This window comes from Procambarus clarkii, chromosome 16 (genome assembly GCF_040958095.1).
Source record: "Procambarus clarkii isolate CNS0578487 chromosome 16, FALCON_Pclarkii_2.0, whole genome shotgun sequence".
NCBI lineage: Eukaryota > Metazoa > Arthropoda > Malacostraca > Decapoda > Cambaridae > Procambarus > Procambarus clarkii.
Window position 1 is genome coordinate 34807422 of NC_091165.1, and position 16178 is coordinate 34823599.

Below are 16178 nucleotides of genomic sequence, written 5' to 3' on the forward strand. Positions count from 1 at the left end.
GCACATTCTCTCATGTGTATTATACATATATAAAACGCTAAACTATAATGCCAATCCTGATCTCAAAAGCTTCATAGAAGGTTATAACAGAACCCATGAGCACCACACCAGAAATAAATACAGTTTTGATATTCCTAGAGTACGACTTAATCAAACTAGAAATGCTCTACAAATCAAGGGGCCCAGAATGTGGAATGACCTTCCCAACCATGTTAAAGACTGTACCTCTCTCAACCAGTTTAAGATAAAAACTAAACACTACCTAATAAATTCCCTGTAACCTACCTCACTCCTCTATTGTCAACCCATGTCTGTTATTTTCTTTTTTTAATCAACACTGTTTGTCAACCTATTGTATTTGTGCTGCTTTTTCAGTCATGTTCCCCCTTTTTTTTATCTTTATTTGTATTTGTTCTCAACACTTTTTATTCTTTATGCTCAATTAGTATTAAGTTCTAGATATTAATGTTTTTCTTGCCCGAAACGCATTGCGTAATAGTGGCTTTAGGCATTGTATGTACTAGCTCTATCTATATATCAATCCATTAATGTAACATCACTTGTATGTATATACCTTACCTGAATAAACATATTTATTTATATTTATTTATAACTACAGACCTATATCAATTCTGCCAAACTCGTCTAAAATATTTGAAAAACTTATCTCACAAGCAGCTTTACTCTTATCTAGCCAAACACAATATACTTAGCTATTGTCAATATGGCTTCAGACCCGAAAAAAGCACTAACGATGCACTTATTTGTATGATTAACTTGATTCATGCAGCTTGTTATAAATAATTGAGTGGGGCTTCTATGGGGTACTGGTACTATTAAGGGGTAAGGGTAGTTAGAAGACAAGAGTATCAAATATGGGAGAGCTAAAAGGCCCGGCCCCCAAAATAAACTATCCACAGTAGTAATAACTTGCTACTAGACCATATATGTTAGTCTAAGGGTTGATCAATGCGCTCCCACACTGGAAGAAGAGATACTCTGTAATTCATGTACTTATTTATTAACCCCTTAACAACCCCCCATATACACTCACACCAATAACAATAATAATAATAACTTTACCACACTATCTTACGTTAAAAGCCTTGGTCCACGTAGGCAGGATACAAGGTTTACACTAATAACAAGCTAGGGTAAAGTACTACTGGATAAGCACTGAAGCTGGATGCAGCTTAGGGTAGTGAAACCACGTGGGACTCTAATACAAAACACAACACTTAGGGGTACCCAAACACTGGCAAAATACTATCCCCAGGTCTCACCAATCGTCACTACCAGAGTAGGCACACTTAACACCATGTAATACTTAACTTAAGGGTACAGGAACTTAGGGTAAGGGAAATAAGTAAGAGGAGAAGGGAGAAGAGTAGGGGTGCAGCCACAGAGTAGATCTCGTCCGCACGCCACCAGCCAGAGAAGAGAGAGCTCCTAGCGACCACCTGGCCTCCCTCATGTCGTGGTGCCGGAAGGAGCCTAATTGATCGTGCAGCTAAGCACATTAAAGATCTTCCCCTATGCAACGTATTGTTACTTTATGAATGATTAGAAAGTATTAGTAAGCGAAGTTGGTGCCTATGTTATTATTTAATAATCAACCCCCAGCTCAGTCTTTAAATGCTCTTTGAGAAAGAATAATAGTCTTACGTCTGGCAGGGAAGATACAAACAATTGCCGTTCGAGTTGCACTCAACTTGTACTACTAGAAAGTTTAATAGCTCAATTTTGACCTCTGGTTTCCACTGGAGAACCCAGGGTCATAACACTCCTCCCCCCTTCAGAGAAAAAAAAATGTGACTACTAGAATAGTAGGCATATTTTTTTGTAAGAGTATACAGAGAATAAAAAGAAAAACCATATGACAAAAACACAAAATCAAACAAAAACAATTTCTCTGCAAAAAAAAATACAAAGGAGTTCTCTGAAAGAAAAAAAAATACACAAAAAAAATAAAAGAACAGGGAAGTAAATAAATTGGACACGGAATATTTAATGTCACAGGAGAACCTAAAAAAAAATAACTAAAGCATGACAGTTGGTAAATGGCTTTCTGTGGCTCAGATGAATGTTATTCAGGCAACCGGGACAGAGCGTCGGCTATCACGTTGAGTCTGCCCGGTAGGTGGGTAATGGAAAGATTGAAGTCCTGTAGGTACAACGCCCACCTGAGGATGCGTTTATTCTTACCCTTCATCTGAGTCAGGAAGACTAGTGGGTTATGGTCCGTGTACACTTCCACTATATTACCTGTGAGGTAAACTTCGAACTTTTTACATGTTAACACTAGCGCCAACGCCTCTTTTTCTACCACTGAATAATTGCGTTGCGCCTTGTCGAATTTCACAGAGTAATAATATACTGGGTGTTCTACCTGATCATCCCCAGTTTGCAACAACACTGCACCAGCACCCGAGTCAGACGCGTCAACATGAATTTTAAACGGTCGGTCGAACCTTGGACTAGCAAGCACTGGGGCGGAAGCTTAGATCAATTTCAAATTTTTAAATGCCTCTGCACAGTCTGATGACCACTTAAATTTAACGGCTTTCCGCAACAAGTCTGTGAGAGGAGTGGCAACACTGGAAAAGTTCTGACAAAAACGTCGATAGTACGCACACATACCGATAAATCTTTGAACGTCCTTTTTAGACTTTAGTACTGGATACTCCAGAATGGCACTGATTTTATCTTGCCGAGGTAACACTTTTCCTTGGCCCACTTCATAACCGAGGTACGTCACTGTGCCTTGGCCAAAATGACACTTTTTAGCATTTAAGGTAAGATTTGCCCTTTTCAAGATGGCAAACAACTGGCGTAACCTAGCTATGTGGTCAGCCCAATTACTGTCAAACAGCACGATATCATCTAAATACGCCCGACAATTTGGCACCTTAGCGAGTAGAGAGTTCATGAGTCTCTGGAACGTGGCCGGAGCATTACGCAAGCCGAACGGTAACACTTGATACTCAAAAACACCCTCGGGTGTCACAAACGCCGTTAGCTGTTTAGCACGTTCAGTGAGTGGGATTTGATAATACCCCCTCGAGAGGTCGAATTTCGAAATGTACTTGGCATTTCCCAGCTCGTCGATGCAGTCCTCGAGGAGGGGCAGCGGATAGGCATCCACAATGGTCACCTTGTTGAGCTGCCGATAGTCGGTGCATAATCGCCAGGAGCCGTCTGGTTTGGGGACCAAAAGGCAGGGCGAGCACCAAGAGCCCTGGCTCGGCCGGATGAGGCCGTGCTGGAGCAAGAAGTCGACCTCCTTCCGTACGATGGCCTTCTTTTCTGGACTCATCCGATAGGGTTGAAGGCGAATGGGAGTGTAGTCCGTCAACTCGACATCATGGCAAATGGCATCAGTCTGGGTCGGGACCTCCCTGAACAGACTGGAGAATTCATCAACCAATGACTGCACCTCTTCACGTTGGGCCATCTGCAAATGGAACAGTCCCTCCTCCACAGCATTCACAGAACTAGAATTATTGAAAATGAGATTAATTGGGTCCCCAGAACAATCATCCCCTCTCTCACTGGAAATGGAAACATTGGTTAGTGCAATGGGCCTGGGGCCCTGGAACTTCTTCAGTCGATTTACATGTATGAGCATTACCTGATTACGTTTGTCAGAGTGCCTCACTTTGTACGTGAGGTCCCCAGTCTTTTCTGTCACTATGAAGAGGCCTTCGTACTTGTGGGACATAGTGTTCCCTAGTCGAGGCTTTAATACCAGGACAGGGTCGCCAGGCTGAAATACCCGTAACTTAGATTTAGCATCGTTACGTTCTTTCATCTTTTCTTGGGCCTTGCCAAGATACTTCAATGCAGCCGCCTTGCAGTCCTTGAGTCTCTGGTGGTGTTGCGCAAAGAAAGCCGAACCTTCGGATAACGTTACGTTCCCTAACAGATTCTCCTGTAACATTTGCACGGGTCCACGAACTTTATGGCCAAAGACTAACTCAAAAGGAGAACAGCCCAGTGAACTTTGTAATCCCTCTCTAGCCGCAAACAAAACATACGGTAAATTCTCATCCCAGAAGGTGTGGGAACTCTCGCACGATGTCTTCAACATCTGCTTCAGAGTTAGATGGAAACGTTCAATTACCCCCTGACTCTGTGGATGGTATGGGCTGGAAACCTTATGAGTTATTCCATGTTCCTTACAAAATTGCTCGAAAACATCAGACTTAAAATTAGTACCATTGTCAGTTTGCACGACCCGAGGCAGTCCAAAAGTGGAAAAAAATTGCAACATACGAGCAACAACAGTTTTTGCTCGGATGTTCCTTACAGCAAAAGCCTCTGGGTAACGAGTAGTGATACACATCATCGTGATTAGGTAAATATTACCAGACTTAGTTCTAGGTAATGGTCCAACACAGTCCATTACCACATGAGAAAATGGTTCCTCTGGCACGACAATAGGCCTTAGAGGAGCTTTAGGTGGAGTCTGGTTTGGTTTCCCAACCAGTTGACAAACAATACACGCATTACAAAATTTTGCCACATCGCTTTTCAGCTTGGGCCAGAAAAAATACTTTAAAATTTTGTGATACGTAATATTAATACCTTGATGTCCCCCCATAGGATCATCATGAGCAGCTGCCAAAACTCTTTCTCTATAGCAGGTTGGCAACATAACCTGGTGGACTACCTCCCACTCATTTGACAAGGGAGCACTCTGTGGTCTCCATTTTCTCATCAAAATCCGATCATTGTAGTAGTACCCAGTTGCTGCGTCTACAATTTCCTCCATAGAGACGGCTGTTTCATGACAATCTGCAAGAGTGGGGTCAGCTTTCTGTAACTCACTCAAGGAGGCATCTAGGCCTTGGTCAGATGCCATTGGCCGAGGATCAACAGTGTTCTCCTCCACCTCCCCACTACTCTCTGTAGATGGCGGTGGCAGGCTCTCCACAATGTCCTCGGCCACGTCATCGAGTCGGGCCATGAATGTGTCCGCGAGGTCCACTTGGTTTTCACCACTCGGAAAGCTCCTCGTGACCTCGGGATTTACCACCTTGGCAAGCACAGGGCTGCCCTTACATTTAAGTCCCATAGACCTGGTCACCGCGCACGCAGGGTACACAACATTATCCTCTGCGGCGGGTGGATCCAGGCAAACCTTAGGGGTAGGCAACATAATAGGCAGTCTGGAGTCCCCTACCTTATCCCCTGCTAAATCATTACCAACTATTACATCAACATTAGGGAAAGGTAGGTATGAAGTGACTCCGACTGTACAAACACCCTTGTGGAAATCAGATTCCAGGGTAACCTTATGGAGGGGTACTGCTCGAGTATCACTAGTGACACCCTCGACCAGTACCACCTCTCCAGTGTCGAGAGTGTTGGCACCTTGCAATGCACTCTCTAAAATTAAAGTCTGGATGGCACCGGTGTCTCGGAAGATCACCACGTCCTTCCAGGAAGAACCCTCAGACAAAAGTAGTCTCCCTTTCGATAAGAATGGGGTAAGCAAGTCCAACCACTGTGGGTTGGAGGTCTTACTCCCTAACCCTTCCGAAGGCCTCAAGCCCTGTGTCACAACTAGAGCATTGGGTCTTTTTTCTGGGTACAGTTGCCAACAACGGCTAATATTGTGGTTTGAACGATTACAGTGACCACAAAAACGTCGGGGAGAAGAGACATTACTAACAGAATTACCCTTCGGTTCACCTTTAGGTGCCGTTGGGCTAGACACTTTAACAGGGTTAGTTATGTCTGAAACAGAAGGTGCATTAGGTAAAGGGTTAGAATGAGCTGGTCTGGACTGGCTGTGGGTATAAGTTTTGCTACTCTGTGGGGTATAATTATTTTTATTGGGCCTTTTGCCCGCCAATTGGTAGTTTTCTGCCAACTTGGCCAAATCCCCTATTTTAGAATTTACCTCTACCCTTCCTCTAATGTAATGTGATACGTTCTCTGGCATAATATCTATAAAATGCTCCATTAAAATTAAGTTCCTGAGAGCCTCGTATGTTTCGGCTTTCGCCGAGCGAATCCATCTATCAAACATTCGAATTTGATCATTCACAAATTCAGTGAGCGGTTGGTTGTGAGTAGGCCTAAGGTTACGATAAACTTGGCGGTGAGCTTCAGGAGTAATTTCATATGCCCGCAAAATACATTCCCTGACTTTATCATATTCGAAACACTCGTCGTCAGGCATGTTTATGAAAATATCTTGTGCTTTACCCCTAAGTCTTCCCTGTAGGATTTTCACCCACTCTTCCTTTGGCCAGTTCATGGACATGGCCAATCTCTGAAAATGGTTGAAAAACCTTTCAGGGTCTGACTCGGAAAATTCAGGCAAATTATGCTTTTTCTCATAATGCCTGGGGTTTGAATCCCCGGCAGGTGGTGGTCCAGTGGCATTCGCTCTAATTCTAGCCTCCTCGGTTTTGAGTCTTTGCTCCTCTAATTTTATTTTTGCTAACTCTAAAGCTAATTCTCTCTCCCTATGAGTTGCACTTTCTGCTTGGCTAGGCTGGCATAAAGGTGTATCACTTGCCAATAGTTCTTCATCAATACAATGTTGTAATATTTCATTCACCAAAGTCCACTTTTTATCTGCGACATTTAATTCTAGGCCAAATTCCTGGCCTAACAATACTAAATTAGACTTTTTAAGTTTCTTTATCTCTACCACTGAAGGCTCCCTTGCCAGTTTCTGCATTTCAGAAGACATCACTAATAATTTTAGCTCCCAGCCAAAGAAAAAATTAAAAAATAAAAATTGGAAAAAAAAAACAAAAATTTGCACGGCCCCTAACACAAGGCCACACTAACCTTAATCGTGAAGGGATCCAGCTGGGTGTCCAGTCAGTGCAAGAATGTCCTTTGCTAGATGAGCTGGACCCTAGGCTAGCACACAACCGTTCTGCGGAAAACAAAAAAATTTAATTTTGGCACTCAAGAATCTAATTTTTTACACTTATAATGTTCCTCCCGGACTGGCCAACCACTTGTTATAAATAATTGAGTGGGGCTTCTATGGGGTACTGGTACTATTAAGGGGTAACGGTAGTTAGAAGACAAACGTATCAAATATGGGAGAGCTAAAAGGCCCGGCCCCCAAAATAAACTATCCACAGTAGTAATAACTTGCTACTAGACCATATATGTTAGTCTAAGGGTTGATCAATGCGCTCCCACACTGGAAGAAGAGATACTCTGTAATTCATGTACTTATTTATTAACCCCTTAACAACCCCCCATATACACTCACACCAATAACAATAATAATAATAACTTTACCACACTATCTTACGTTAAAAGCCTTGGTCCACGTAGGCAGGATACAAGGTTTACACTAATAACAAGCTAGGGTAAAGTACTACTGGATAAACACTGAAGCTGGATGCAGCTTAGGGTAGTGAAACCACGTGGGACCCTAATACAAAACACAACACTTAGGGGTACCCAAACACTGGCAAAATACTATCCCCAGGTCTCACCAATCGTCACTACCAGAGTAGGCACACTTAACACCATGTAATACTTAACTTAAGGGTACAGGAACTTAGGGTAAGGGAAATAAGTAAGAGGAGAAGGGAGAAGAGTAGGGGTGCAGCCACAGAGTAGATGTCGTCCGCACGCCACCAGCCAGAGAAGAGAGAGCTCCTAGCGACCACCTGGCCTCCCTCATGTCGTGGTGCCGGAAGGAGCCTAATTGATCGTGCAGCTAAGCACATTAAAGATCTTCCCCTATGCAACGTATTGTTACTTTATGAATGATTAGAAAGTATTAGTAAGCGAAGTTGGCGCCTATGTTATTATTTAATAATCAACCCCCAGCTCAGTCTTTAAATGCTCTTTGAGAAACAATAATAGTCTTACGTCTGGCAGGGAAGATACAAACAATTGCCGTTCGAGTTGCACTCAACTTGTACTACTAGAAAGTTTAATAGCTCAATTTTGACCTCTGGTTTCCACTGGAGAACCCAGGGTCGTAACACAGCTCTTGATAAAAATGAGTTCCCTGTTGGGTTATTTGTGGACCTGCGTAAGGCTTTTGACACTGTCAACCACCAAAACCTTCTTCTTAAATTACATCATTATGGAGTCAGAGGTCACGTCCCTGCAGTACCTTAAGTCTTACCTTACTGACAGGCTCCAATATGTTTCTGTGAATAATTCAACTTCTCCCACCCTACCCATCAACATTGGTGTTTCCCAGAGCAGCATACTTGGCTCTCTCCTCTTTCTCATCTACATTATTGAGCTTACAAATGCCTCCCAACATCTCAAACCAATTCTATTTGCTGATGATACGACCTTCATTTACTCCAGTCCTGACCCCTTTGCTCTAAATGCCACTGTAAATACTGAGCTAAATAAAGTCCATCTTTGGCTAACTGCCAACAAACTCACCCTCAATATTGACAAAACTTTCTATATTTTGTTTGGCAATAAATCCTCAAATCAAATAAATCTCAGGATTAACAATACCCAAATTTGTAACAAGTACATGGCAAATTCATTGGCGTTCTCATTGTCCGCAAGCTGAATTTCCAGGGACACATTCTAAATATATAAAAAAAAAGTTTCGAAAACTGTTGGCATTCTTTCTAAGATCAGATATTATGTATCCCGCCCTGCCCTGGTGACTCTCTATTACTCCCTCATCTATCCTTATCTCAACTATGGTATTTGTGCTTGGGGTTCTACTACCCAAAATCATTTACGTCCTCTAATTACTCAACACAAAGCTGCTATTAGGACAATATCCAACTCTGGCCCCAGACATCACTCGGTACCCTTACTCAAATCTCTGAATATGTTAGACATTAAGTCACTGCACATTCTCTCATGTGTATTTTATATATTGCAGTCTCTGTGGTGTAGTGGTAAGACACTCGCCTGGCGTTCCGCGAGCGCTATGTCATGGGTTCGTATCCTGGCCGGGGAGGATTTACTGGGCGCAATTCCTTAACTGTAGCCTCTGTTTAACGCAACAGTAAAATGTGTACTTGGATGAAAAAACGATTCTTCGCGGCAGGGGATCGTATTCCAGGGACCATAGGATTAAGGACTTGCCCGAAACGCTACGCGTACTAGTGGCTGTACAAGAATGTAACAACTCTTGTATATATCTCAAAAAAAAAAAAAAAAAAAAAAATATATAAAACGCTGAACTGTAATGTCAATCCTGACTTTAAAAGCTTCTTAGAAGGTTGTAACAGATCCCATGAGCACCACACCAGAAACAAATTCCTATATGATATTCCAAGAGTACGACTTAGTCAAACTAGAAATGCTTTACAAATCAAGGGACCTCGAATGTGGAATGACCTTCCCAATTATGTTAAAGACTGTACCTCTCCCAACCAGTTTAAGATAAAAACTAAGTACGACCTAATTAACTCAATGTAACCTACCTTTCACCCACTAAATGTCAACCCATGTCTACTATTTTAAACAATGCTGTTTGTTGACCAAATTGTATTTTTGTTTTTTTTCTGCCATGTTCCCCCCCCCCTTTTTTCATTTTTTTTCTTATTTTTTCTCAACTCAATTTCTACTTTAATCTCAATTAGTATTAAGTTTTAGTCCTAGTGTTTTTCCTGCCCGAAACGCTGTGTATAATAGTGGCTTTAGGCATTGTATGTACTAGCTCTATCTATAAATCCATCAACTTTCGTATCTTACCTTGTATGTATGTACTTTACCTGAATAAATATTTGTATTTGTATTAAGTCTTACTCTTGGAATATCAAATAGGTATTTGTTTCTGGTGTTTCTGTCTCTTTAACATGCCAAACTACTCAGCAATTTACAACTGTCGACCAATTCAGAGAGGTGGTGGTACTGCTCTTTACTACCACCAAGAACTAACATGCTTAAAAGTAATTAGAACTAGAGACTCCTGTGGAGAGTATATCTTCGCCAGTTTCAGAGTCAAGGGTGTTGAGTCTGTCCTGACTTTGGGAGCAGTCTATAGAATTCCTAACAGTGATGTGTCCGAATTTAACTCTAACTTTAGAAATCTAATACTAGATAACAGACTGAACAAAACCCATCTAATTATCGCAGGGGACTTTAATATTGACCTCTGCGAGCCTGAACACCCTCCTGCTGCTTGTTTCCTCAACTGTATGAATTTCTACTACCTCATACCTTTAATCACTAGACCTACTAGAATCACTGATAATACTGCCACGGCTCTTGACCACATCTGGACCAACATAACCTCTCCACTTACTTCAGGGATAATCATTGATAGGACCACAAACCATTACCCATCATTTCTCCTAACCAACATTAATAAACTACCCCTAGATACAAGGAAGATAAGCTTTAGGCTGGACAATGAAACTTCTATAAGCAACTTTATTACTGCTGCTGCTAATAACAACTGGGAGGCTGAATTAGGTAACATAGTGAATATCAACCTAGCAGTGCAAACATTTCTTCAGAAAACTCTGAACCTTTATAACTCCCACTGTCCAATGCTAACGAAACAAGTTACAAATATAAGGTTAAACACTCCATGGCTTACAAAGGGTATACTTAAATCTATTAATAAAAAACATGACCTTGAAAAGAAGTATAGATTAGGAGTCGTCTCCAAAGAATTTTCAAAGATTTACTCATCCATGCTGTCTAAATAAATTAGAAGAGCCAAAATGAAATACTACGAAAATAAATTTACCCAAATTAAGGGCAACATTAAGAAAACATGGAGCACTATCTCCCAAATATTAGGTTCAAACAAGATTTTGAATAAAAAAACAATTCTCCTATCCAATGACGATGGTGTGCTTTCAGCCTCAGACACTGCTATTGAAGTCAATAGGTTCTTTTCAACTATTGGGACATCCCTTGCTCATGATATTCCATCCTCACCCACTAATATTAAAGACTACCTTACAGGTAACTATCCAGAGTTTCCGTACCTAGCTCCCGCTAAATTCTCTGATGTCAATGCGGTAATCCTTCCCCTTAAAACTAAGTCAAGTGCCCTTGATGAGGTACCATCTCTAATTTACAAAAAAACCTCCAGATTTCTAGCTCCTGCCATTGTATTTTTCTTCAACAAATCACTTGAACTCCAAACCTTTCCGGAAATTCTAAAAAAACTGCGAGAGTAACCCCAGTCCACAAATGTGGTGATCTCACTGATGTCAACAATTACAGACCTATCTCAATTCTGCCAACCTTGTTAAAAATATTTGAAAAGCTAATCAACAAGCAGCTTTACTCTTATCTAGCCAAACTCAATATACTAAGCTCTTGCCAATATGGTTTCAGACCCAATAAAAGCACTAACGATGCACTTATAAGTATGATTAACTTGATAAATACAGCTCTTGATAAAAATGAATTCCCTGTTGGGTTATTTGTGGACCTACGTAAGGCTTTTGACACTGTCAACCACCAAAACCTTCTTCTTAAATTACATCATTATGGAGTCAGAGGTCACTCCCTGCAATACCTTCAGTCCTACCTTACTGACAGGCTTCAGTATGTTTCTGTGAATAATTTCAATTCTCCGACACTACCTATAAACATTGGTGTTCCACAGGGCAGCATACTTGGCCCTCTCCTCTTTCTCATCTGCATTAATGACCTTCCAAATGCCTCTCAACACCTCAAACTAATCTTATTTGCTGATGACACAACTTTCATTTTTTCCAGTCCTGACCCTTTTGCTCTAAATGTCACTGTGAATACTGAACTAAATAAAGTCCATCTTTGGCTAACTGCTAACAACCTCACCCTTAACTAACTAAACTAACTTAACATTGGCAAAACTTTCTATATTTTGTTTGGTAATAAATCCTTATATACAATTAATTTAAGAATAAACAATATACAAATCAGCAGTAAAGTTGATGGTAAATTCCTTGGTGTCCTCATCGATGACAAACTGAATTTCCAGGGACACATTCTAAATATAGCAAAAAAAGTTTCTAAAACTAAAGGCATTCTTTCTAAGATCAGATATTGTGTACTTCGCCCTGCCCTGGTGACTCTCTATTACTCTCTCATCTATCCTTATCTCAACTATGGTATTTGTGCTTGGGGTTCTACTACCCAAAATCATTTACGTCCTCTAATTACTCAACACAAAGCCTCTATTAGAACAATATCTAACTTTGGCCCCAGACATCACTCGGTACCCTTACTCAAATCTCTGAATATGTTAGATATTAAGTCACTGCACATCCTCTCATGTGTACTCTATATATTTAAAACTCTGAACTGTAATATCAATCCTGACCTTGAAAGCTTCTTAGAAGGTTGTAACAGAACCCATGAGCACCACACCAGAAACAAATACCTATATGATATTCCAAGAGTACGACTTAATCAAACTAGAAATGCTCTACAAATTATGGGACCCAGAATGTGGAATGACCTTCCCAATCATGGCAAAGGCTGTACCTCTCTCAACCAGTTTAAGATGAAAACTAAGTACTATCTAATTAACTCCATGTAACCTACCTTACCCCTAAATGTTAACCCATGTCTTACTATTTTTAAACAATGTTGTTTGCTGACCAACTTGCATATTGGCTATTTTCTACCATGTTCCCCTACTTTTTTATCCTTTATTTTTTTCAACGCAATTTATACTTTAAGCTCAATTACTATTAAGTTTTATTCTAAGTGTTTTTCCCCACCTAACCTTGCCCGAAACGCTATGCGTACTAGTGGCTTTAGGTATTGTATGTACTACCTCTATCTATAAATCAATCAGAATGTTTGTAAATGCATCTATGTATGTATTTTTCCTAAATGAAATGATAATAATATTATTATTATTATAAATAAATAATAGGACCGACCCTAGCTAGCCTACGTCCGTCATGTGCCCCAGACCCTTTCCTCTGCAAAGTTGGATGAGACTAGCCCTAAGCGTCTGGCCTCCAACCTTGGACCGACAGACAGACATTCTCTCTGATAGATTTAGATGTAGCGTATGGGCTTGCGGCTACTTATCAACCCCTCATCTGTATATTGGAGCCGGGGGTTTAAGACAAGCTTAACAGCGTACAAACAACAATGGAGCAGGTATATATACTTCAGTCCTGAAGATAGTCCAGGACTAGATTAAGTCTAGATTCTGCTAGATTAAGGACCTGCCCGAAACGCTGTGCGTACTAGTGGCTTTACAAGAATGTAAATACTGTACTATCCAATGTATTCTCACAAACCCAATGTACCTTCTTGTATATATATAAATAAATAAATAAATAAATAAATAAATAAACTAAAGTAAACTCAGTATATCTACACCGAGAAGATGGGTGCACCTCTCGGAGTATATATTCCTGTCCATAGGCTATATATAGACCACACTCCGGTAAATTTCGACAAACCTTTTCTATTTTGTTAATCATTTATTGTTATTTGCACATATAGGACTGAACGACATGCCACAATTATATATCGCCCAAACACATTTATTTTGTTCCCAAACGTGTATAGGAGTGTGGGCAGGGAGGCCCATGGAGGCCTACCTGGCCACATCTCCTTTACTTGGCATTTTCATCACAGGTCTAGGCCCTGTCTGTCTGAAAATTAATGGTGTGAGCGACGCTTTCCGGGACATTTTTCCCCGTGAAACTCATAAAATAGCCGAGTAGAACTAGAATACAATAGCACTAATGATACGACGAGACAACATCTTATCATTATAGAGAGACTTGTGTTAGTGAACTATAATGTAGAGGAGACCTGGATTATTGATCGGTTCCCGTTTTCTAAGATGCAGCGAGGGTGGGGCGCTCGTCGTTAAAGGGAGCCTCACCACACCGTCGTTCCCACAATGTATCGCTCACCTCGCATTACAATCTCCCTCCACACACTCACCACATGAATATTTCTCTATAATACAACACAGACTTAAAATACCCAAAACGATAGATCAGGCGCCATAAATCAAAACAAAATTTAGGGTATAATAAGGGATATAATGGGATAAAGATTTAGGGTGAGGAGCGAAGTGTTGAGGAGCGGTGGAAGTACTGCGGGAGAGAGGGTTGGGGTGGGCCAGGGCGGCCAGACAGCGGCGTCCGACCATAACAAACATGGCGCTGCTTCACAGGGAAAGTTGACCGCAAATATGACCCAGTTCGGTGGATTGAATACCCGCAGGCGCTTACGATCACCAGGAAGTCTAGCGCAGCCTGGCATTTTGAGTGCGGGCGCGCGTGTTTGAGATGAGCAGCGGCGGCGGCGCTGTGTGAGTAAGGAAGGTGTGTGACGCGAACTCTTAGTGGTGGCTGCTGCTGCAGGGACTGGTTGGTGCACCCGTGACCTCTTGGGGCCCTCTAGCGGGCCCTCACCCCTCTGCTGGCCCTTACTTGCGGGCCCTCACAACTCTTCTGGCCCCCGCCACCTCTAACACTGTACATAATGTGTCAGGGTAAGTGCAGTATTGACGAGGTTGACGGTGTCGAGGCGTCACCATAAAAGGTCAAAGGGTTGTATGGGGGGAGACTGTGTGTGTGTGTCTAGGCTCATTGTATTCAGCCGTGTGCGCCTCGACAACTCACTATATACTACAGCAAATATGGTGACCAGGTGATACAAAGTTTGTGGAGCAGCGAGACAGTATTGATCTGTATGTATTGTTCTTGTAGTCCAGGAGGAAAGTGTTAGTGGTCAATATCTTCTTTAATGTGCTCTTTTGCTCCTTAATTTTCGAATGTAATCCATTTCAGACTCTAGTTTTAAGGTTTCTCTTGAGCTCTTGTGTATAAAATAGAATTAAAGATTAATGGTGCCTTGTAAAAAGCAGTTGTTATTGATCTAGGGCCGTGATGGCACTGCCCCGGCGCTCCCTTGAGGGGTAAAATGCAAAGCCTTATGGCCATGTTCATGTCTCCCGTCGATGGAAAAAAATGTGCTTTGCGGTGAATACAGATACTGGTAGGCAGGTGTTAGGGGAGTGGCTGAGGCAGGCAAGCCCTGGCTCCCACCCCACACAAAGAACATTGGGTTTATGACAATACAGAGAATTGAAGTTTTACATTCTTGTAAAGCCACTAGTACGCGTAGCGTTTCGGGCAGATCCTTAATCTGACGTATAATTTTAAGAAGGTAATTTCAAGCAAAATTAACAAAATGTTTACAGGTACATTGTAAGGACGTATAAAGATTTATTGTAAGAAAACAAAAAAAATACATTGTATAAGAAATTTGACAGAAAACAAAGTAGGTACATTAAAGTAAATTTAAAGGTTATCTGCAGGTACATTTTAGCATAATTTGAGGATTATTACTAGATATAATGTAGCAAACTATGTGTATAACATAATATAAGATAACAACAGTGATTACAGTGGGAAAGTTGTATGGTATAGGTACATATTTTGGGGAATTGAGTAGCACTAGATACAGTGCGAGTTTCAAGCACTAGGTAGGAAACTATGAAGATGAAATTATAATTGAAATCTGCCCACAAAACCCCGACAGCCCATCAGGAGCACATCAGGAGGTCACCAAAACCCTTCAAACAACCCACCACCCCTCAATCAAGCTCGTGCCAAACTTTGTCACCCCCATCTGAAGATCTCGCCAGAAAATTTAAAAAAAATTCCCAACTTCCCTGTGACTCCAGGCAATATGTGTGCCCCAGGCATCATAAGGAGTCAGACTGTTGAATAGCAATGCCTGACAATAGTATCAAGACCCAGTGTGTGAAAGCCTGTCACCTGTTCTGGCGGCCCCTCGGTGGAGCAGGGTATCCAGATACCTGTATCTGCTTGTTGTTAAGGTTGAACCAGGAATTTTCATGTGATAGCAAATTACAGTTGCTAGACATTTGAAGGACATACAGCCATGAGAGTAATGTACAGCACGCTCGGTTGGTCCTACTCAACCATGTCCTGAGAAAAATAACCAGAACATAAGATGGAAGTTTGGCTTTGGTCTGTGGCTAACTATGCCCATCCACTTGGGCAGGACAGTCCATGACTGACTTCTTACAAGGTCAATGTTTGATCTCTGGTGGTCCAAATATTTGGGCAACATTCCTTCTCTGTCCCCATATCCCAGCTCCTTGGCTTTGTCACATTGGTCCTGATAATTTAGGTGATTAATTGTCTTTCTCTGCATGCCGTGTGTTTTCTGTATTAACACTATTTCAGCAGTCTCTTGTGCTCGAAAATATGTCGGCAATCTCTCCCACTTTAAAATATTTC

General features: G+C 41.5%; 1 protein-coding gene across 3 annotated transcripts in view; it reads left to right on the forward strand.

The window, feature by feature from the left end:
- Positions 1-14021: 14021 nt before the first annotated feature.
- LOC123760120 (uncharacterized) overlaps positions 14022-16178 on the forward strand; it is a 109736-nt gene continuing 107579 nt past the window's right edge. For all 3 annotated transcript variants that reach the window (XM_045745612.2, XM_069325436.1, XM_069325435.1), the window contains exon 1: positions 14022-14398. The gene's annotated coding sequence lies outside the window, so the exon portion shown is untranslated. The remainder of the gene's footprint in view (positions 14399-16178) is intronic.